We start from the raw sequence: 15,766 nt of genomic DNA, 5'->3' as shown, positions 1-15,766 counted from the left end.
GCCGCATAGCGGAACAGCGTGTTGAATCCTACGCCAGAACGGCCCCGGCAGCGCGAATGTCCCGAGCCGTCGAGGTCTGCTACTTTGTCATAAAAGGGAGTTTCGAAGGGCATGTCTTGGGTGCGATCATACCAGCACTAATGCACCGGATCCTATCTGAACTCCGCAGTTAAGCGTGCTTGGGCGAGAGTAGTACTAGGATGGGTGACCCCCTGGGAAGTCCTCATGTTGCACCCTTTTTATTTTTTGCCCGCTTTTTTATTTTTTGATAATATTTATTTTTAATTTTTTGGCTTTTGGCTTTTCCTCTTCGGATAATTTTTTTCCCCCGACAATAAACTGGGTCCGGAGACTGGCGGTGCCATGCCGCAAAGCAGGACCAGCGCGTTGAATCCTACGCCAGAACGGCCCCGGCAGCGCGAATGTCTCGGGCCGTCGAGGTCTGCTGCTTTGTCATAAAAGGGAGTTTCGAAGGGCATATCATGGGTGCGATCATACCAGCACTAATGCACCGGATCCCATCAGAACTCCGCAGTTAAGCGTGCTTGGGCGAGAGTAGTACTAGGATGGGTGACCCCCGGGGAAGTCCTCGTGTTGCACCCCTTTTATTTTTTGCCCGCTTTTTTCTTTTTTGATAACATTTATTTTTAATTTTTTGGCTTTTGGCTTTTCCTCTTCGGATAATTTTTTTCCCTCGAAAATAAACTGAGTCCGGAGACTCGCGGTGCCATGCCGCATAGCGGAACAGCGCATTGAATCCTACGCCAGAACGGCCTCGGCAGCGCGAATATCTCGGGCCGTCGAGGTCTGCTGCTTTGTCATAAAAGGGAGTTTCGAAGGGCATGTCATGGGTGCGATCATACCAGCACTAATGCACCGGATCCCATCAGAACTCCGCAGTTAAGCGTGCTTGGGCGAGAGTAGTACTAGGATGGGTGACCCCCTGGGAAGTCCTCGTGTTGCACCCCTTTTATTTTTTGCCCGCTTTTTTATTTTTTGATAACATTTATTTTTTATTTTTCGGCTTTTGGCTTTTCCTCTTCGGATAATTTTTTTCCCCCGAAAATAAACTGAGTCCGGAGACTGGCGGTGCCATGCCGCATAGCGGAACAGCGTGTTGAATCCTACGCCAGAACGGCCCCGGCAGCGCGAATGTCTCGGGCCGTCGAGGTCTGCTACTTTGTCATATAAGGGAGTTTCGAAGGGCATGTCTTGGGTGCGATCATACCAGCACTAATGCACCGGATCCTATCAGAACTCCGCAGTTAAGCGTGCTTGGGCGAGAGTAGTACTAGGATGGGTGACCCCCTGGGAAGTCCTCATGTTGCACCCTTTTTATTTTTTGCCCGCTTTTTTATTTTTTGATAATATTTATTTTTAATTTTTTGGCTTTTGGCTTTTCCTCTTCGGATAATTTTTTTCCCCCGACAATAAACTGGGTCCGGAGACTGGCGGTGCCATGCCGCATAGCGGGACCAGCGCGTTGAATCCTACGCCAGAACGGCCCCGGCAGCGCGAATGTCTCGGGCCGTCGAGGTCTGCTGCTTTGTCATAAAAGGGAGTTTCGAAGGGCATATCATGGGTGCGATCATACCAGCACTAATGCACCGGATCCCATCAGAACTCCGCAGTTAAGCGTGCTTGGGCGAGAGTAGTACTAGGATGGGTGACCCCCTGGGAAGTCCTCGTGTTGCACCCCTTTTATTTTTTGCCCGCTTTTTTCTTTTTTGATAACATTTATTTTTAATTTTTTGGCTTTTGGCTTTTCCTCTTCGGATAATTTTTTTCCCTCGAAAATAAACTGAGTCCGGAGACTCGCGGTGCCATGCCGCATAGCGGAACAGCGCATTGAATCCTACGCCAGAACGGCCTCGGCAGCGCGAATGTCTCGGGCCGTCGAGGTCTGCTGCTTTGTCATAAAAGGGAGTTTCGAAGGGCATGTCATGGGTGCGATCATACCAGCACTAATGCACCGGATCCCATCAGAACTCCGCAGTTAAGCGTGCTTGGGCGAGAGTAGTACTAGGATGGGTGACCCCCTGGGAAGTCCTCGTGTTGCACCCCTTTTATTTTTTGCCCGCTTTTTTATTTTTTGATAACATTTATTTTTTATTTTTCGGCTTTTGGCTTTTCCTCTTCGGATAATTTTTTTCCTCCGAAAATAAACTGAGTCCGGAGACTGGCGGTGCCATGCCGCATAGCGGAACAGCGTGTTGAATCCTACGCCAGAACGGCCCCGGCAGCGCGAATGTCCCGAGCCGTCGAGGTCTGCTACTTTGTCATAAAAGGGAGTTTCGAAGGGCATGTCTTGGGTGCGATCATACCAGCACTAATGCACCGGATCCTATCTGAACTCCGCAGTTAAGCGTGCTTGGGCGAGAGTAGTACTAGGATGGGTGACCCCCTGGGAAGTCCTCATGTTGCACCCTTTTTATTTTTTGCCCGCTTTTTTATTTTTTGATAATATTTATTTTTAATTTTTTGGCTTTTGGCTTTTCCTCTTCGGATAATTTTTTTCCCCCGACAATAAACTGGGTCCGGAGACTGGCGGTGCCATGCCGCAAAGCAGGACCAGCGCGTTGAATCCTACGCCAGAACGGCCCCGGCAGCGCGAATGTCTCGGGCCGTCGAGGTCTGCTGCTTTGTCATAAAAGGGAGTTTCGAAGGGCATATCATGGGTGCGATCATACCAGCACTAATGCACCGGATCCCATCAGAACTCCGCAGTTAAGCGTGCTTGGGCGAGAGTAGTACTAGGATGGGTGACCCCCTGGGAAGTCCTCGTGTTGCACCCCTTTTATTTTTTGCCCGCTTTTTTCTTTTTTGATAACATTTATTTTTAATTTTTTGGCTTTTGGCTTTTCCTCTTCGGATAATTTTTTTCCCTCGAAAATAAACTGAGTCCGGAGACTCGCGGTGCCATGCCGCATAGCGGAACAGCGCATTGAATCCTACGCCAGAACGGCCTCGGCAGCGCGAATATCTCGGGCCGTCGAGGTCTGCTGCTTTGTCATAAAAGGGAGTTTCGAAGGGCATGTCATGGGTGCGATCATACCAGCACTAATGCACCGGATCCCATCAGAACTCCGCAGTTAAGCGTGCTTGGGCGAGAGTAGTACTAGGATGGGTGACCCCCTGGGAAGTCCTCGTGTTGCACCCCTTTTATTTTTTGCCCGCTTTTTTATTTTTTGATAACATTTATTTTTTATTTTTCGGCTTTTGGCTTTTCCTCTTCGGATAATTTTTTTCCCCCGAAAATAAACTGAGTCCGGAGACTGGCGGTGCCATGCCGCATAGCGGAACAGCGTGTTGAATCCTACGCCAGAACGGCCCCGGCAGCGCGAATGTCTCGGGCCGTCGAGGTCTGCTACTTTGTCATATAAGGGAGTTTCGAAGGGCATGTCTTGGGTGCGATCATACCAGCACTAATGCACCGGATCCTATCAGAACTCCGCAGTTAAGCGTGCTTGGGCGAGAGTAGTACTAGGATGGGTGACCCCCTGGGAAGTCCTCATGTTGCACCCTTTTTATTTTTTGCCCGCTTTTTTATTTTTTGATAATATTTATTTTTAATTTTTTGGCTTTTGGCTTTTCCTCTTCGGATAATTTTTTTCCCCCGACAATAAACTGGGTCCGGAGACTGGCGGTGCCATGCCGCATAGCGGGACCAGCGCGTTGAATCCTACGCCAGAACGGCCCCGGCAGCGCGAATGTCTCGGGCCGTCGAGGTCTGCTGCTTTGTCATAAAAGGGAGTTTCGAAGGGCATATCATGGGTGCGATCATACCAGCACTAATGCACCGGATCCCATCAGAACTCCGCAGTTAAGCGTGCTTGGGCGAGAGTAGTACTAGGATGGGTGACCCCCTGGGAAGTCCTCGTGTTGCACCCCTTTTATTTTTTGCCCGCTTTTTTCTTTTTTGATAACATTTATTTTTAATTTTTTGGCTTTTGGCTTTTCCTCTTCGGATAATTTTTTTCCCTCAAAAATAAACTGAGTCCGGAGACTCGCGGTGCCATGCCGCATAGCGGAACAGCGCATTGAATCCTACGCCAGAACGGCCTCGGCAGCGCGAATGTCTCGGGCCGTCGAGGTCTGCTGCTTTGTCATAAAAGGGAGTTTCGAAGGGCATGTCATGGGTGCGATCATACCAGCACTAATGCACCGGATCCCATCAGAACTCCGCAGTTAAGCGTGCTTGGGCGAGAGTAGTACTAGGATGGGTGACCCCCTGGGAAGTCCTCGTGTTGCACCCCTTTTATTTTTTGCCCGCTTTTTTATTTTTTGATAACATTTATTTTTTATTTTTCGGCTTTTGGCTTTTCCTCTTCGGATAATTTTTTTCCCCCGAAAATAAACTGAGTCCGGAGACTGGCGGTGCCATGCCGCATAGCGGAACAGCGTGTTGAATCCTACGCCAGAACGGCCCCGGCAGCGCGAATGTCTCGGGCCGTCGAGGTCTGCTACTTTGTCATATAAGGGAGTTTCGAAGGGCATGTCTTGGGTGCGATCATACCAGCACTAATGCACCGGATCCTATCAGAACTCCGCAGTTAAGCGTGCTTGGGCGAGAGTAGTACTAGGATGGGTGACCCCCTGGGAAGTCCTCATGTTGCACCCTTTTTATTTTTTGCCCGCTTTTTTATTTTTTGATAATATTTATTTTTAATTTTTTGGCTTTTGGCTTTTCCTCTTCGGATAATTTTTTTCCCCCGACAATAAACTGGGTCCGGAGACTGGCGGTGCCATGCCGCATAGCGGGACCAGCGCGTTGAATCCTACGCCAGAACGGCCCCGGCAGCGCGAATGTCTCGGGCCGTCGAGGTCTGCTGCTTTGTCATAAAAGGGAGTTTCGAAGGGCATATCATGGGTGCGATCATACCAGCACTAATGCACCGGATCCCATCAGAACTCCGCAGTTAAGCGTGCTTGGGCGAGAGTAGTACTAGGATGGGTGACCCCCTGGGAAGTCCTCGTGTTGCACCCCTTTTATTTTTTGCCCGCTTTTTTCTTTTTTGATAACATTTATTTTTAATTTTTTGGCTTTTGGCTTTTCCTCTTCGGATAATTTTTTTCCCTCGAAAATAAACTGAGTCCGGAGACTCGCGGTGCCATGCCGCATAGCGGAACAGCGCATTGAATCCTACGCCAGAACGGCCTCGGCAGCGCGAATGTCTCGGGCCGTCGAGGTCTGCTGCTTTGTCATAAAAGGGAGTTTCGAAGGGCATGTCATGGGTGCGATCATACCAGCACTAATGCACCGGATCCCATCAGAACTCCGCAGTTAAGCGTGCTTGGGCGAGAGTAGTACTAGGATGGGTGACCCCCTGGGAAGTCCTCGTGTTGCACCCCTTTTATTTTTTGCCCGCTTTTTTATTTTTTGATAACATTTATTTTTTATTTTTCGGCTTTTGGCTTTTCCTCTTCGGATAATTTTTTTCCTCCGAAAATAAACTGAGTCCGGAGACTGGCGGTGCCATGCCGCATAGCGGAACAGCGTGTTGAATCCTACGCCAGAACGGCCCCGGCAGCGCGAATGTCTCGGGCCGTCGAGGTCTGCTACTTTGTCATAAAAGGGAGTTTCGAAGGGCATGTCTTGGGTGCGATCATACCAGCACTAATGCACCGGATCCTATCAGAACTCCGCAGTTAAGCGTGCTTGGGCGAGAGTAGTACTAGGATGGGTGACCCCCTGGGAAGTCCTCATGATGCACCCTTTTTATTTTTTGCCCGCTTTTTTATTTTTTGATAATATTTATTTTTAATTTTTTGGCTTTTGGCTTTTCCTCTTCGGATAATTTTTTTCCTCCGACAATAAACTGGGTCCGGAGACTGGCGGTGCCATGCCGCATAGCGGGACCAGCACGTTGAATCCTACGCCAGAACGGCCCCGGCAGCGCGAATGTCTCGGGCCGTCGAGGTCTGCTGCTTTGTCATAAATGGGAGTTTCGAAGGGCATATCATGGGTGCGATCATACCAGCACTAATGCACCGGATCCCATCAGAACTCCGCAGTTAAGCGTGCTTGGGCGAGAGTAGTACTAGGATGGGTGACCCCCTGGGAAGTCCTCGTGTTGCACCCCTTTTATTTTTTGCCCGCTTTTTTCTTTTTTGATAACATTTATTTTTAATTTTTTGGCTTTTGGCTTTTCCTCTTCGGATAATTTTTTTCCCTCGAAAATAAACTGAGTCCGGAGACTCGCGGTGCCATGCCGCATAGCGGAACAGCGCATTGAATCCTACGCCAGAACGGCCTCGGCAGCGCGAATGTCTCGGGCCGTCGAGGTCTGCTGCTTTGTCATAAAAGGGAGTTTCGAAGGGCATGTCATGGGTGCGATCATACCAGCACTAATGCACCGGATCCCATCAGAACTCCGCAGTTAAGCGTGCTTGGGCGAGAGTAGTACTTGGATGGGTGACCCCCTGGAAAGTCCTCGTGTTGCACCCCTTTTATTTTTTGCCCGCTTTTTTATTTTTTGATAACATTTATTTTTTATTTTTCGGCTTTTGGCTTTTCCTCTTCGGATAATTTTTTTCCCTCGAAAATAAACTGAGTCCGGAGACTGGCGGTGCCATGCCGCATAGCGGAACAGCGTGTTGAATCCTACGCCAGAACGGCCCCGGCAGCGCGAATGTCTCGGGCCGTCGAGGTCTGCTACTTTGTCATAAAAGGGAGTTTCGAAGGGCATGTCATGGGTGCGATCATACCAGCACTAATGCACCGGATCCCATCAGAACTCCGCAGTTAAGCGTGCTTGGGCGAGAGTAGTACTAGGATGGGTGACCCCCTGGGAAGTCCTCGTGTTGCACCCCTTTTATTTTTTGCCCGCTTTTTTATTTTTTGATAACATTTATTTTTTATTTTTCGGCTTTTGGCTTTTCCTCTTCGGATAATTTTTTTCCCCCGAAAATAAACTGAGTCCGGAGACTGGCGGTGCCATGCCGCATAGCGGAACAGCGTGTTGAATCCTACGCCAGAACGGCCCCGGCAGCGCGAATGTCTCGGGCCGTCGAGGTCTGCTACTTTGTCATATAAGGGAGTTTCGAAGGGCATGTCTTGGGTGCGATCATACCAGCACTAATGCACCGGATCCTATCAGAACTCCGCAGTTAAGCGTGCTTGGGCGAGAGTAGTACTAGGATGGGTGACCCCCTGGGAAGTCCTCATGTTGCACCCTTTTTATTTTTTGCCCGCTTTTTTATTTTTTGATAATATTTATTTTTAATTTTTTGGCTTTTGGCTTTTCCTCTTCGGATAATTTTTTTCCCCCGACAATAAACTGGGTCCGGAGACTGGCGGTGCCATGCCGCATAGCGGGACCAGCGCGTTGAATCCTACGCCAGAACGGCCCCGGCAGCGCGAATGTCTCGGGCCGTCGAGGTCTGCTGCTTTGTCATAAAAGGGAGTTTCGAAGGGCATATCATGGGTGCGATCATACCAGCACTAATGCACCGGATCCCATCAGAACTCCGCAGTTAAGCGTGCTTGGGCGAGAGTAGTACTAGGATGGGTGACCCCCTGGGAAGTCCTCGTGTTGCACCCCTTTTATTTTTTGCCCGCTTTTTTCTTTTTTGATAACATTTATTTTTAATTTTTTGGCTTTTGGCTTTTCCTCTTCGGATAATTTTTTTCCCTCAAAAATAAACTGAGTCCGGAGACTCGCGGTGCCATGCCGCATAGCGGAACAGCGCATTGAATCCTACGCCAGAACGGCCTCGGCAGCGCGAATGTCTCGGGCCGTCGAGGTCTGCTGCTTTGTCATAAAAGGGAGTTTCGAAGGGCATGTCATGGGTGCGATCATACCAGCACTAATGCACCGGATCCCATCAGAACTCCGCAGTTAAGCGTGCTTGGGCGAGAGTAGTACTAGGATGGGTGACCCCCTGGGAAGTCCTCGTGTTGCACCCCTTTTATTTTTTGCCCGCTTTTTTATTTTTTGATAACATTTATTTTTTATTTTTCGGCTTTTGGCTTTTCCTCTTCGGATAATTTTTTTCCCCCGAAAATAAACTGAGTCCGGAGACTGGCGGTGCCATGCCGCATAGCGGAACAGCGTGTTGAATCCTACGCCAGAACGGCCCCGGCAGCGCGAATGTCTCGGGCCGTCGAGGTCTGCTACTTTGTCATATAAGGGAGTTTCGAAGGGCATGTCTTGGGTGCGATCATACCAGCACTAATGCACCGGATCCTATCAGAACTCCGCAGTTAAGCGTGCTTGGGCGAGAGTAGTACTAGGATGGGTGACCCCCTGGGAAGTCCTCATGTTGCACCCTTTTTATTTTTTGCCCGCTTTTTTATTTTTTGATAATATTTATTTTTAATTTTTTGGCTTTTGGCTTTTCCTCTTCGGATAATTTTTTTCCCCCGACAATAAACTGGGTCCGGAGACTGGCGGTGCCATGCCGCATAGCGGGACCAGCGCGTTGAATCCTACGCCAGAACGGCCCCGGCAGCGCGAATGTCTCGGGCCGTCGAGGTCTGCTGCTTTGTCATAAAAGGGAGTTTCGAAGGGCATATCATGGGTGCGATCATACCAGCACTAATGCACCGGATCCCATCAGAACTCCGCAGTTAAGCGTGCTTGGGCGAGAGTAGTACTAGGATGGGTGACCCCCTGGGAAGTCCTCGTGTTGCACCCCTTTTATTTTTTGCCCGCTTTTTTCTTTTTTGATAACATTTATTTTTAATTTTTTGGCTTTTGGCTTTTCCTCTTCGGATAATTTTTTTCCCTCGAAAATAAACTGAGTCCGGAGACTCGCGGTGCCATGCCGCATAGCGGAACAGCGCATTGAATCCTACGCCAGAACGGCCTCGGCAGCGCGAATGTCTCGGGCCGTCGAGGTCTGCTGCTTTGTCATAAAAGGGAGTTTCGAAGGGCATGTCATGGGTGCGATCATACCAGCACTAATGCACCGGATCCCATCAGAACTCCGCAGTTAAGCGTGCTTGGGCGAGAGTAGTACTAGGATGGGTGACCCCCTGGGAAGTCCTCGTGTTGCACCCCTTTTATTTTTTGCCCGCTTTTTTATTTTTTGATAACATTTATTTTTTATTTTTCGGCTTTTGGCTTTTCCTCTTCGGATAATTTTTTTCCTCCGAAAATAAACTGAGTCCGGAGACTGGCGGTGCCATGCCGCATAGCGGAACAGCGTGTTGAATCCTACGCCAGAACGGCCCCGGCAGCGCGAATGTCTCGGGCCGTCGAGGTCTGCTACTTTGTCATAAAAGGGAGTTTCGAAGGGCATGTCTTGGGTGCGATCATACCAGCACTAATGCACCGGATCCTATCAGAACTCCGCAGTTAAGCGTGCTTGGGCGAGAGTAGTACTAGGATGGGTGACCCCCTGGGAAGTCCTCATGATGCACCCTTTTTATTTTTTGCCCGCTTTTTTATTTTTTGATAATATTTATTTTTAATTTTTTGGCTTTTGGCTTTTCCTCTTCGGATAATTTTTTTCCTCCGACAATAAACTGGGTCCGGAGACTGGCGGTGCCATGCCGCATAGCGGGACCAGCACGTTGAATCCTACGCCAGAACGGCCCCGGCAGCGCGAATGTCTCGGGCCGTCGAGGTCTGCTGCTTTGTCATAAATGGGAGTTTCGAAGGGCATATCATGGGTGCGATCATACCAGCACTAATGCACCGGATCCCATCAGAACTCCGCAGTTAAGCGTGCTTGGGCGAGAGTAGTACTAGGATGGGTGACCCCCTGGGAAGTCCTCGTGTTGCACCCCTTTTATTTTTTGCCCGCTTTTTTCTTTTTTGATAACATTTATTTTTAATTTTTTGGCTTTTGGCTTTTCCTCTTCGGATAATTTTTTTCCCTCGAAAATAAACTGAGTCCGGAGACTCGCGGTGCCATGCCGCATAGCGGAACAGCGCATTGAATCCTACGCCAGAACGGCCTCGGCAGCGCGAATGTCTCGGGCCGTCGAGGTCTGCTGCTTTGTCATAAAAGGGAGTTTCGAAGGGCATGTCATGGGTGCGATCATACCAGCACTAATGCACCGGATCCCATCAGAACTCCGCAGTTAAGCGTGCTTGGGCGAGAGTAGTACTTGGATGGGTGACCCCCTGGAAAGTCCTCGTGTTGCACCCCTTTTATTTTTTGCCCGCTTTTTTATTTTTTGATAACATTTATTTTTTATTTTTCGGCTTTTGGCTTTTCCTCTTCGGATAATTTTTTTCCCTCGAAAATAAACTGAGTCCGGAGACTGGCGGTGCCATGCCGCATAGCGGAACAGCGTGTTGAATCCTACGCCAGAACGGCCCCGGCAGCGCGAATGTCTCGGGCCGTCGAGGTCTGCTACTTTGTCATAAAAGGGAGTTTCGAAGGGCATGTCTTGGGTGCGATCATACCAGCACTAATGCACCGGATCCTATCAGAACTCCGCAGTTAAGCGTGCTTGGGCGAGAGTAGTACTAGGATGGGTGACCCCCTGGGAAGTCCTCATGTTGCACCCTTTTTATTTTTTGCCCGCTTTTTTATTTTTTGATAATATTTATTTTTAATTTTTTGGCTTTTGGCTTTTCCTCTTCGGATAATTTTTTTCCCCCGACAATAAACTGGGTCCGGAGACTGGCGGTGCCATGCCGCATAGCGGGACCAGCGCGTTGAATCCTACGCCAGAACGGCCCCGGCAGCGCGAATGTCTCGGGCCGTCGAGGTCTGCTGCTTTGTCATAAAAGGGAGTTTCGAAGGGCATATCATGGGTGCGATCATACCAGCACTAATGCACCGGATCCCATCAGAACTCCGCAGTTAAGCGTGCTTGGGCGAGAGTAGTACTAGGATGGGTGACCCCCTGGGAAGTCCTCGTGTTGCACCCCTTTTTTTTTTTGCCCGCTTTTTTCTTTTTTGATAACATTTATTTTTAATTTTTTGGCTTTTGACTTTTCCTCTTCGGATAATTTTTTTCCTCGAAAATAAACTGAGTCCGAAGACTCGCGGTGCCATGCCGCATAGCGGAACAGCGCATTGAATCCTACGCCAGAACGGCCTCGGCAGCGCGAATGTCTCGGGCCGTCGAGGTCTGCTGCTTTGTCATAAAAGGGAGTTTCGAAGGGCATGTCATGGGTGCGATCATACCAGCACTAATGCACCGGATCCCATCAGAACTCCGCAGTTAAGCGTGCTTGGGCGAGAGTAGTACTAGGATGGGTGACCCCCTGGGAAGTCCTCGTGTTGCACCCCTTTTATTTTTTGCCCGCTTTTTTATTTTTTGATAACATTTATTTTTTATTTTTCGGCTTTTGGCTTTTCCTCTTCGGATAATTTTTTTCTCCCGAAAATAAACTGAGTCCGGAGACTGGCGGTGCCATGCCGCATAGCGGAACAGCGTGTTGAATCCTACGCCAGAACGGCCCCGGCAGCGCGAATGTCTCGGGCCGTCGAGGTCTGCTACTTTGTCATAAAAGGGAGTTTCGAAGGGCATGTCTTGGGTGCGATCATACCAGCACTAATGCACCGGATCCTATCAGAACTCCGCAGTTAAGCGTGCTTGGGCGAGAGTAGTACTAGGATGGGTGACCCCCTGGGAAGTCCTCATGTTGCACCCTTTTTATTTTTTGCCCGCTTTTTTATTTTTTGATAATATTTATTTTTAATTTTTTGGCTTTTGGCTTTTCCTCTTCGGATAATTTTTTTCCCCCGACAATAAACTGGGTCCGGAGACTGGCGGTGCCATGCCGCATAGCGGGACCAGCACGTTGAATCCTACGCCAGAACGGCCCCGGCAGCGCGAATGTCTCGGGCCGAAGAGGTCTGCTGCTTTGTCATAAAAGGGAGTTTCGAAGGGCATATCATGGGTGTGATCATACCAGCACTAATGCACCGGATCCCATCAGAACTCCGCAGTTAAGCGTGCTTGGGCGAGAGTAGTACTAGGATGGGTGACCCCCTGGGAAGTCCTCGTGTTGCACCCTTTTTATTTTTTGCCCGCTTTTTTCTTTTTTGATAACATTTATTTTTAATTTTTTGGCTTTTGGCTTTTCCTCTTCGGATAATTTTTTTCCCTCGAAAATAAACTGAGTCCGGAGACTCGCGGTGCCATGCCGCATAGCGGAACAGCGCATTGAATCCTACGCCAGAACGGCCCCGGCAGCGCGAATGTCTCGGGCCGTCGAGGTCTGCTGCTTTGTCATAAAAGGGTGTTTCGATGGGCATGTCATGGGTGCGATCATACCAGCACTAATGCACCGGATCCCATCAGAACTCCGCAGTTAAGCGTGCTTGGGCGAGAGTAGTATTAGGATGGGTGACCCCCTGGGAAGTCCTCGTGTTGCACCCCTTTTATTTTTTGCCCGCTTTTTTATTTTTTGATAATATTTATTTTTAATTTTTCGGCTTTTGGCTTTTCCTCTTCGGATAATTTTTTTCCCCCGAAAATAAACTGAGTCCGGAGACTCGCGGTGCCATGCCGCATAGCGGAACAGCGCGTTGAATCCTACGCCAGAACGGCCCCGGCAGCGCGAATGTCTCGGGCCGTCGAGGTCTGCTGCTTTGTCATAAAAGGGAGTTTCGAAAGGCATGTCATGGGTGCGATCATACCAGCACTAATGCTCCGGATCTCATCAGAACTCCGCAGTTAAGCGTGCTTGGGCGAGAGTAGTACTAGGATGGGTGACCCCCGGGAAGTCCTCGTGTTGCACCCTTTTTATTTTTTTCTCCACTTTTTTATTTTTTGATAATATTTATTTTTAATTTTTCGGCTTTTGGCTTTTCCTCTTCGGATAATTTTTTTCCCCCGACAATAAACTGGGTCCGGAGACTGGCGGTGCCATGCCGCATAGCGGGACCAGCGCGTTGAATCCTACGCCAGAACGGCCCCGGCAGCGCGAATGTCTCGGGCCGTCGAGGTCTGCTGCTTTGTCATAAAAGGGAGTTTCGAAGGGCATATCATGGGTGCGATCATACCAGCACTAATGCACCGGATCCCATCAGAACTCCGCAGTTAAGCGTGCTTGGGCGAGAGTAGTACTAGGATGGGTGACCCCCTGGGAAGTCCTCGTGTTGCACCCCTTTTTTTTTTTGCCCGCTTTTTTCTTTTTTGATAACATTTATTTTTAATTTTTTGGCTTTTGACTTTTCCTCTTCGGATAATTTTTTTCCCTCGAAAATAAACTGAGTCCGGAGACTCGCGGTGCCATGCCGCATAGCGGAACAGCGCATTGAATCCTACGCCAGAACGGCCTCGGCAGCGCGAATGTCTCGGGCCGTCGAGGTCTGCTGCTTTGTCATAAAAGGGAGTTTCGAAGGGCATGTCATGGGTGCGATCATACCAGCACTAATGCACCGGATCCCATCAGAACTCCGCAGTTAAGCGTGCTTGGGCGAGAGTAGTACTAGGATGGGTGACCCCCTGGGAAGTCCTCGTGTTGCACCCCTTTTATTTTTTGCCCGCTTTTTTATTTTTTGATAACATTTATTTTTTATTTTCGGCTTTTGGCTTTTCCTCTTCGGATAATTTTTTTCCCCCGAAAATAAACTGAGTCCGGAGACTGGCGGTGCCATGCCGCATAGCGGAACAGCGTGTTGAATCCTACGCCAGAACGGCCCCGGCAGCGCGAATGTCTCGGGCCGTCGAGGTCTGCTACTTTGTCATAAAAGGGAGTTTCGAAGGGCATGTCTTGGGTGCGATCATACCAGCACTAATGCACCGGATCCTATCAGAACTCCGCAGTTAAGCGTGCTTGGGCGAGAGTAGTACTAGGATGGGTGACCCCCTGGGAAGTCCTCATGTTGCACCCTTTTTATTTTTTGCCCGCTTTTTTATTTTTTGATAATATTTATTTTTAATTTTTTGGCTTTTGGCTTTTCCTCTTCGGATAATTTTTTTCCCCCGACAATAAACTGGGTCCGGAGACTGGCGGTGCCATGCCGCATAGCGGGACCAGCACGTTGAATCCTACGCCAGAACGGCCCCGGCAGCGCGAATGTCTCGGGCCGAAGAGGTCTGCTGCTTTGTCATAAAAGGGAGTTTCGAAGGGCATATCATGGGTGCGATCATACCAGCACTAATGCACCGGATCCCATCAGAACTCCGCAGTTAAGCGTGCTTGGGCGAGAGTAGTACTAGGATGGGTGACCCCCTGGGAAGTCCTCGTGTTGCACCCTTTTTATTTTTTGCCCGCTTTTTTCTTTTTTGATAACATTTATTTTTAATTTTTTGGCTTTTGGCTTTTCCTCTTCGGATAATTTTTTTCCCTCGAAAATAAACTGAGTCCGGAGACTCGCGGTGCCATGCCGCATAGCGGAACAGCGCATTGAATCCTATGCCAGAACGGCCCCGGCAGCGCGAATGTCTCGGGCCGTCGAGGTCTGCTGCTTTGTCATAAAAGGGTGTTTCGATGGGCATGTCATGGGTGCGATCATACCAGCACTAATGCACCGGATCCCATCAGAACTCCGCAGTTAAGCGTGCTTGGGCGAGAGTAGTATTAGGATGGGTGACCCCCTGGGAAGTCCTCGTGTTGCACCCCTTTTATTTTTTGCCCGCTTTTTTATTTTTTGATAATATTTATTTTTAATTTTTCGGCTTTTGGCTTTTCCTCTTCGGATAATTTTTTTCCCCCGAAAATAAACTGAGTCCGGAGACTCGCGGTGCCATGCCGCATAGCGGAACAGCGCGTTGAATCCTACGCCAGAACGGCCCCGGCAGCGCGAATGTCTCGGGCCGTCGAGGTCTGCTGCTTTGTCATAAAAGGGAGTTTCGAAAGGCATGTCATGGGTGCGATCATACCAGCACTAATGCTCCGGATCTCATCAGAACTCCGCAGTTAAGCGTGCTTGGGCGAGAGTAGTACTAGGATGGGTGACCCCCTGGGAAGTCCTCGTGTTGCACCCTTTTTATTTTTTTCTCCACTTTTTTATTTTTTGATAATATTTATTTTTAATTTTTCGGCTTTTGGCTTTTCCTCTTCGGATAATTTTTTTCCCCCGACAATAAACTGGGTCCGGAGACTGGCGGTGCCATGCCGCATAGCGGGACCAGCGCGTTGAATCCTACGCCAGAACGGCCCCGGCAGCGCGAATGTCTCGGGCCGTCGAGGTCTGCTGCTTTGTCATAAAAGGGAGTTTCGAAGGGCATATCATGGGTGCGATCATACCAGCACTAATGCACCGGATCCCATCAGAACTCCGCAGTTAAGCGTGCTTGGGCGAGAGTAGTACTAGGATGGGTGACCCCCTGGGAAGTCCTCGTGTTGCACCCCTTTTTTTTTTTGCCCGCTTTTTTCTTTTTTGATAACATTTATTTTTAATTTTTTGGCTTTTGACTTTTCCTCTTCGGATAATTTTTTTCCCTCGAAAATAAACTGAGTCCGGAGACTCGCGGTGCCATGCCGCATAGCGGAACAGCGCATTGAATCCTACGCCAGAACGGCCTCGGCAGCGCGAATGTCTCGGGCCGTCGAGGTCTGCTGCTTTGTCATAAAAGGGAGTTTCGAAGGGCATGTCATGGGTGCGATCATACCAGCACTAATGCACCGGATCCCATCAGAACTCCGCAGTTAAGCGTGCTTGGGCGAGAGTAGTACTAGGATGGGTGACCCCCTGGGAAGTCCTCGTGTTGCACCCCTTTTATTTTTTGCCCGCTTTTTTATTTTTTGATAACATTTATTTTTTATTTTCGGCTTTTGGCTTTTCCTCTTCGGATAATTTTTTTCCCCCGAAAATAAACTGAGTCCGGAGACTGGCGGTGCCATGCCGCATAGCGGAACAGCGCGTTGAATCCTACGCCAGAACGGCCCCGGCAGCGCGAATG

The 15,766-nt window shown here is 49.3% G+C and overlaps 41 non-coding genes and 2 pseudogenes across 41 annotated transcripts; all 43 read left to right on the top strand.

Moving 5' to 3' along the window:
• Positions 1-118: 118 nt before the first annotated feature.
• Positions 119-237, top strand: LOC149757393 (5S ribosomal RNA). The gene has a single exon (XR_016407114.1). It is a non-coding gene; the product is annotated as a 5S ribosomal RNA (ribosomal RNA).
• A 247-nt stretch (positions 238-484) lies between these two features.
• Positions 485-603, top strand: LOC149757392 (5S ribosomal RNA). The gene has a single exon (XR_016401513.1). It is a non-coding gene; the product is annotated as a 5S ribosomal RNA (ribosomal RNA).
• A 246-nt stretch (positions 604-849) lies between these two features.
• LOC149757391 (5S ribosomal RNA) lies at positions 850-968 on the top strand. Its single transcript, XR_016403471.1, has one exon. It is a non-coding gene; the product is annotated as a 5S ribosomal RNA (ribosomal RNA).
• Positions 969-1,214: 246 nt separating this feature from the next.
• LOC149757390 (5S ribosomal RNA) lies at positions 1,215-1,333 on the top strand. The gene has a single exon (XR_016407234.1). It is a non-coding gene; the product is annotated as a 5S ribosomal RNA (ribosomal RNA).
• A 247-nt stretch (positions 1,334-1,580) lies between these two features.
• LOC149757389 (5S ribosomal RNA) lies at positions 1,581-1,699 on the top strand. Its single transcript, XR_016403459.1, has one exon. It is a non-coding gene; the product is annotated as a 5S ribosomal RNA (ribosomal RNA).
• Positions 1,700-1,945: 246 nt separating this feature from the next.
• Positions 1,946-2,064, top strand: LOC149757388 (5S ribosomal RNA). The gene has a single exon (XR_016403448.1). It is a non-coding gene; the product is annotated as a 5S ribosomal RNA (ribosomal RNA).
• Positions 2,065-2,310: 246 nt separating this feature from the next.
• LOC149757387 (5S ribosomal RNA) lies at positions 2,311-2,429 on the top strand. Its single transcript, XR_016407113.1, has one exon. It is a non-coding gene; the product is annotated as a 5S ribosomal RNA (ribosomal RNA).
• Positions 2,430-2,676: 247 nt separating this feature from the next.
• On the top strand, positions 2,677-2,795 carry LOC149757386 (5S ribosomal RNA). Its single transcript, XR_016403437.1, has one exon. It is a non-coding gene; the product is annotated as a 5S ribosomal RNA (ribosomal RNA).
• Positions 2,796-3,041: 246 nt separating this feature from the next.
• LOC149757385 (5S ribosomal RNA) lies at positions 3,042-3,160 on the top strand. The gene has a single exon (XR_016403426.1). It is a non-coding gene; the product is annotated as a 5S ribosomal RNA (ribosomal RNA).
• A 246-nt stretch (positions 3,161-3,406) lies between these two features.
• LOC149757384 (5S ribosomal RNA) lies at positions 3,407-3,525 on the top strand. The gene has a single exon (XR_016407233.1). It is a non-coding gene; the product is annotated as a 5S ribosomal RNA (ribosomal RNA).
• A 247-nt stretch (positions 3,526-3,772) lies between these two features.
• Positions 3,773-3,891, top strand: LOC149757383 (5S ribosomal RNA). The gene has a single exon (XR_016403415.1). It is a non-coding gene; the product is annotated as a 5S ribosomal RNA (ribosomal RNA).
• A 246-nt stretch (positions 3,892-4,137) lies between these two features.
• Positions 4,138-4,256, top strand: LOC149757382 (5S ribosomal RNA). The gene has a single exon (XR_016403404.1). It is a non-coding gene; the product is annotated as a 5S ribosomal RNA (ribosomal RNA).
• Positions 4,257-4,502: 246 nt separating this feature from the next.
• LOC149757381 (5S ribosomal RNA) lies at positions 4,503-4,621 on the top strand. Its single transcript, XR_016407232.1, has one exon. It is a non-coding gene; the product is annotated as a 5S ribosomal RNA (ribosomal RNA).
• A 247-nt stretch (positions 4,622-4,868) lies between these two features.
• LOC149757380 (5S ribosomal RNA) lies at positions 4,869-4,987 on the top strand. The gene has a single exon (XR_016403395.1). It is a non-coding gene; the product is annotated as a 5S ribosomal RNA (ribosomal RNA).
• Positions 4,988-5,233: 246 nt separating this feature from the next.
• Positions 5,234-5,352, top strand: LOC149757379 (5S ribosomal RNA). The gene has a single exon (XR_016403385.1). It is a non-coding gene; the product is annotated as a 5S ribosomal RNA (ribosomal RNA).
• A 246-nt stretch (positions 5,353-5,598) lies between these two features.
• LOC149757378 (5S ribosomal RNA) lies at positions 5,599-5,717 on the top strand (annotated as a pseudogene).
• Positions 5,718-5,964: 247 nt separating this feature from the next.
• LOC149757377 (5S ribosomal RNA) lies at positions 5,965-6,083 on the top strand. The gene has a single exon (XR_016403373.1). It is a non-coding gene; the product is annotated as a 5S ribosomal RNA (ribosomal RNA).
• A 246-nt stretch (positions 6,084-6,329) lies between these two features.
• Positions 6,330-6,448, top strand: LOC149757376 (5S ribosomal RNA). Its single transcript, XR_016403250.1, has one exon. It is a non-coding gene; the product is annotated as a 5S ribosomal RNA (ribosomal RNA).
• A 246-nt stretch (positions 6,449-6,694) lies between these two features.
• On the top strand, positions 6,695-6,813 carry LOC149757375 (5S ribosomal RNA). The gene has a single exon (XR_016403362.1). It is a non-coding gene; the product is annotated as a 5S ribosomal RNA (ribosomal RNA).
• A 246-nt stretch (positions 6,814-7,059) lies between these two features.
• On the top strand, positions 7,060-7,178 carry LOC149757374 (5S ribosomal RNA). The gene has a single exon (XR_016407231.1). It is a non-coding gene; the product is annotated as a 5S ribosomal RNA (ribosomal RNA).
• A 247-nt stretch (positions 7,179-7,425) lies between these two features.
• On the top strand, positions 7,426-7,544 carry LOC149757373 (5S ribosomal RNA). Its single transcript, XR_016403353.1, has one exon. It is a non-coding gene; the product is annotated as a 5S ribosomal RNA (ribosomal RNA).
• Positions 7,545-7,790: 246 nt separating this feature from the next.
• LOC149757372 (5S ribosomal RNA) lies at positions 7,791-7,909 on the top strand. Its single transcript, XR_016403342.1, has one exon. It is a non-coding gene; the product is annotated as a 5S ribosomal RNA (ribosomal RNA).
• Positions 7,910-8,155: 246 nt separating this feature from the next.
• Positions 8,156-8,274, top strand: LOC149757371 (5S ribosomal RNA). Its single transcript, XR_016407230.1, has one exon. It is a non-coding gene; the product is annotated as a 5S ribosomal RNA (ribosomal RNA).
• A 247-nt stretch (positions 8,275-8,521) lies between these two features.
• Positions 8,522-8,640, top strand: LOC149757370 (5S ribosomal RNA). Its single transcript, XR_016403331.1, has one exon. It is a non-coding gene; the product is annotated as a 5S ribosomal RNA (ribosomal RNA).
• A 246-nt stretch (positions 8,641-8,886) lies between these two features.
• On the top strand, positions 8,887-9,005 carry LOC149757369 (5S ribosomal RNA). The gene has a single exon (XR_016403320.1). It is a non-coding gene; the product is annotated as a 5S ribosomal RNA (ribosomal RNA).
• A 246-nt stretch (positions 9,006-9,251) lies between these two features.
• Positions 9,252-9,370, top strand: LOC149757368 (5S ribosomal RNA; annotated as a pseudogene).
• A 247-nt stretch (positions 9,371-9,617) lies between these two features.
• On the top strand, positions 9,618-9,736 carry LOC149757367 (5S ribosomal RNA). Its single transcript, XR_016403309.1, has one exon. It is a non-coding gene; the product is annotated as a 5S ribosomal RNA (ribosomal RNA).
• A 246-nt stretch (positions 9,737-9,982) lies between these two features.
• On the top strand, positions 9,983-10,101 carry LOC149757366 (5S ribosomal RNA). Its single transcript, XR_016403249.1, has one exon. It is a non-coding gene; the product is annotated as a 5S ribosomal RNA (ribosomal RNA).
• A 246-nt stretch (positions 10,102-10,347) lies between these two features.
• Positions 10,348-10,466, top strand: LOC149757365 (5S ribosomal RNA). The gene has a single exon (XR_016407229.1). It is a non-coding gene; the product is annotated as a 5S ribosomal RNA (ribosomal RNA).
• Positions 10,467-10,713: 247 nt separating this feature from the next.
• On the top strand, positions 10,714-10,832 carry LOC149757364 (5S ribosomal RNA). The gene has a single exon (XR_016403298.1). It is a non-coding gene; the product is annotated as a 5S ribosomal RNA (ribosomal RNA).
• Positions 10,833-11,077: 245 nt separating this feature from the next.
• On the top strand, positions 11,078-11,196 carry LOC149757363 (5S ribosomal RNA). Its single transcript, XR_016403287.1, has one exon. It is a non-coding gene; the product is annotated as a 5S ribosomal RNA (ribosomal RNA).
• Positions 11,197-11,442: 246 nt separating this feature from the next.
• LOC149757362 (5S ribosomal RNA) lies at positions 11,443-11,561 on the top strand. Its single transcript, XR_016407228.1, has one exon. It is a non-coding gene; the product is annotated as a 5S ribosomal RNA (ribosomal RNA).
• A 247-nt stretch (positions 11,562-11,808) lies between these two features.
• On the top strand, positions 11,809-11,927 carry LOC149757361 (5S ribosomal RNA). The gene has a single exon (XR_016400518.1). It is a non-coding gene; the product is annotated as a 5S ribosomal RNA (ribosomal RNA).
• Positions 11,928-12,173: 246 nt separating this feature from the next.
• Positions 12,174-12,292, top strand: LOC149757360 (5S ribosomal RNA). Its single transcript, XR_016401524.1, has one exon. It is a non-coding gene; the product is annotated as a 5S ribosomal RNA (ribosomal RNA).
• A 246-nt stretch (positions 12,293-12,538) lies between these two features.
• LOC149757359 (5S ribosomal RNA) lies at positions 12,539-12,656 on the top strand. The gene has a single exon (XR_016407730.1). It is a non-coding gene; the product is annotated as a 5S ribosomal RNA (ribosomal RNA).
• A 248-nt stretch (positions 12,657-12,904) lies between these two features.
• LOC149757358 (5S ribosomal RNA) lies at positions 12,905-13,023 on the top strand. Its single transcript, XR_016403276.1, has one exon. It is a non-coding gene; the product is annotated as a 5S ribosomal RNA (ribosomal RNA).
• Positions 13,024-13,269: 246 nt separating this feature from the next.
• Positions 13,270-13,388, top strand: LOC149757357 (5S ribosomal RNA). Its single transcript, XR_016403264.1, has one exon. It is a non-coding gene; the product is annotated as a 5S ribosomal RNA (ribosomal RNA).
• Positions 13,389-13,633: 245 nt separating this feature from the next.
• LOC149757356 (5S ribosomal RNA) lies at positions 13,634-13,752 on the top strand. The gene has a single exon (XR_016407227.1). It is a non-coding gene; the product is annotated as a 5S ribosomal RNA (ribosomal RNA).
• A 247-nt stretch (positions 13,753-13,999) lies between these two features.
• Positions 14,000-14,118, top strand: LOC149757355 (5S ribosomal RNA). The gene has a single exon (XR_016411849.1). It is a non-coding gene; the product is annotated as a 5S ribosomal RNA (ribosomal RNA).
• A 246-nt stretch (positions 14,119-14,364) lies between these two features.
• Positions 14,365-14,483, top strand: LOC149757354 (5S ribosomal RNA). Its single transcript, XR_016401523.1, has one exon. It is a non-coding gene; the product is annotated as a 5S ribosomal RNA (ribosomal RNA).
• A 246-nt stretch (positions 14,484-14,729) lies between these two features.
• Positions 14,730-14,848, top strand: LOC149757353 (5S ribosomal RNA). Its single transcript, XR_016403343.1, has one exon. It is a non-coding gene; the product is annotated as a 5S ribosomal RNA (ribosomal RNA).
• A 248-nt stretch (positions 14,849-15,096) lies between these two features.
• On the top strand, positions 15,097-15,215 carry LOC149757352 (5S ribosomal RNA). Its single transcript, XR_016403253.1, has one exon. It is a non-coding gene; the product is annotated as a 5S ribosomal RNA (ribosomal RNA).
• Positions 15,216-15,461: 246 nt separating this feature from the next.
• LOC149757351 (5S ribosomal RNA) lies at positions 15,462-15,580 on the top strand. Its single transcript, XR_016403247.1, has one exon. It is a non-coding gene; the product is annotated as a 5S ribosomal RNA (ribosomal RNA).
• Positions 15,581-15,766: the final 186 nt, after the last annotated feature.

The sequence above is a fragment of the Phoenix dactylifera genome, chromosome 4 (assembly GCF_051530095.1).
Source record: "Phoenix dactylifera cultivar Ajwa chromosome 4, Ajwa_hap1_PhDact_Kaust_v1.1, whole genome shotgun sequence".
NCBI classification, from domain to species: Eukaryota; Viridiplantae; Streptophyta; class Magnoliopsida; order Arecales; family Arecaceae; genus Phoenix; species Phoenix dactylifera.
This window is presented reverse-complemented; position numbering and strand designations above follow the sequence as displayed.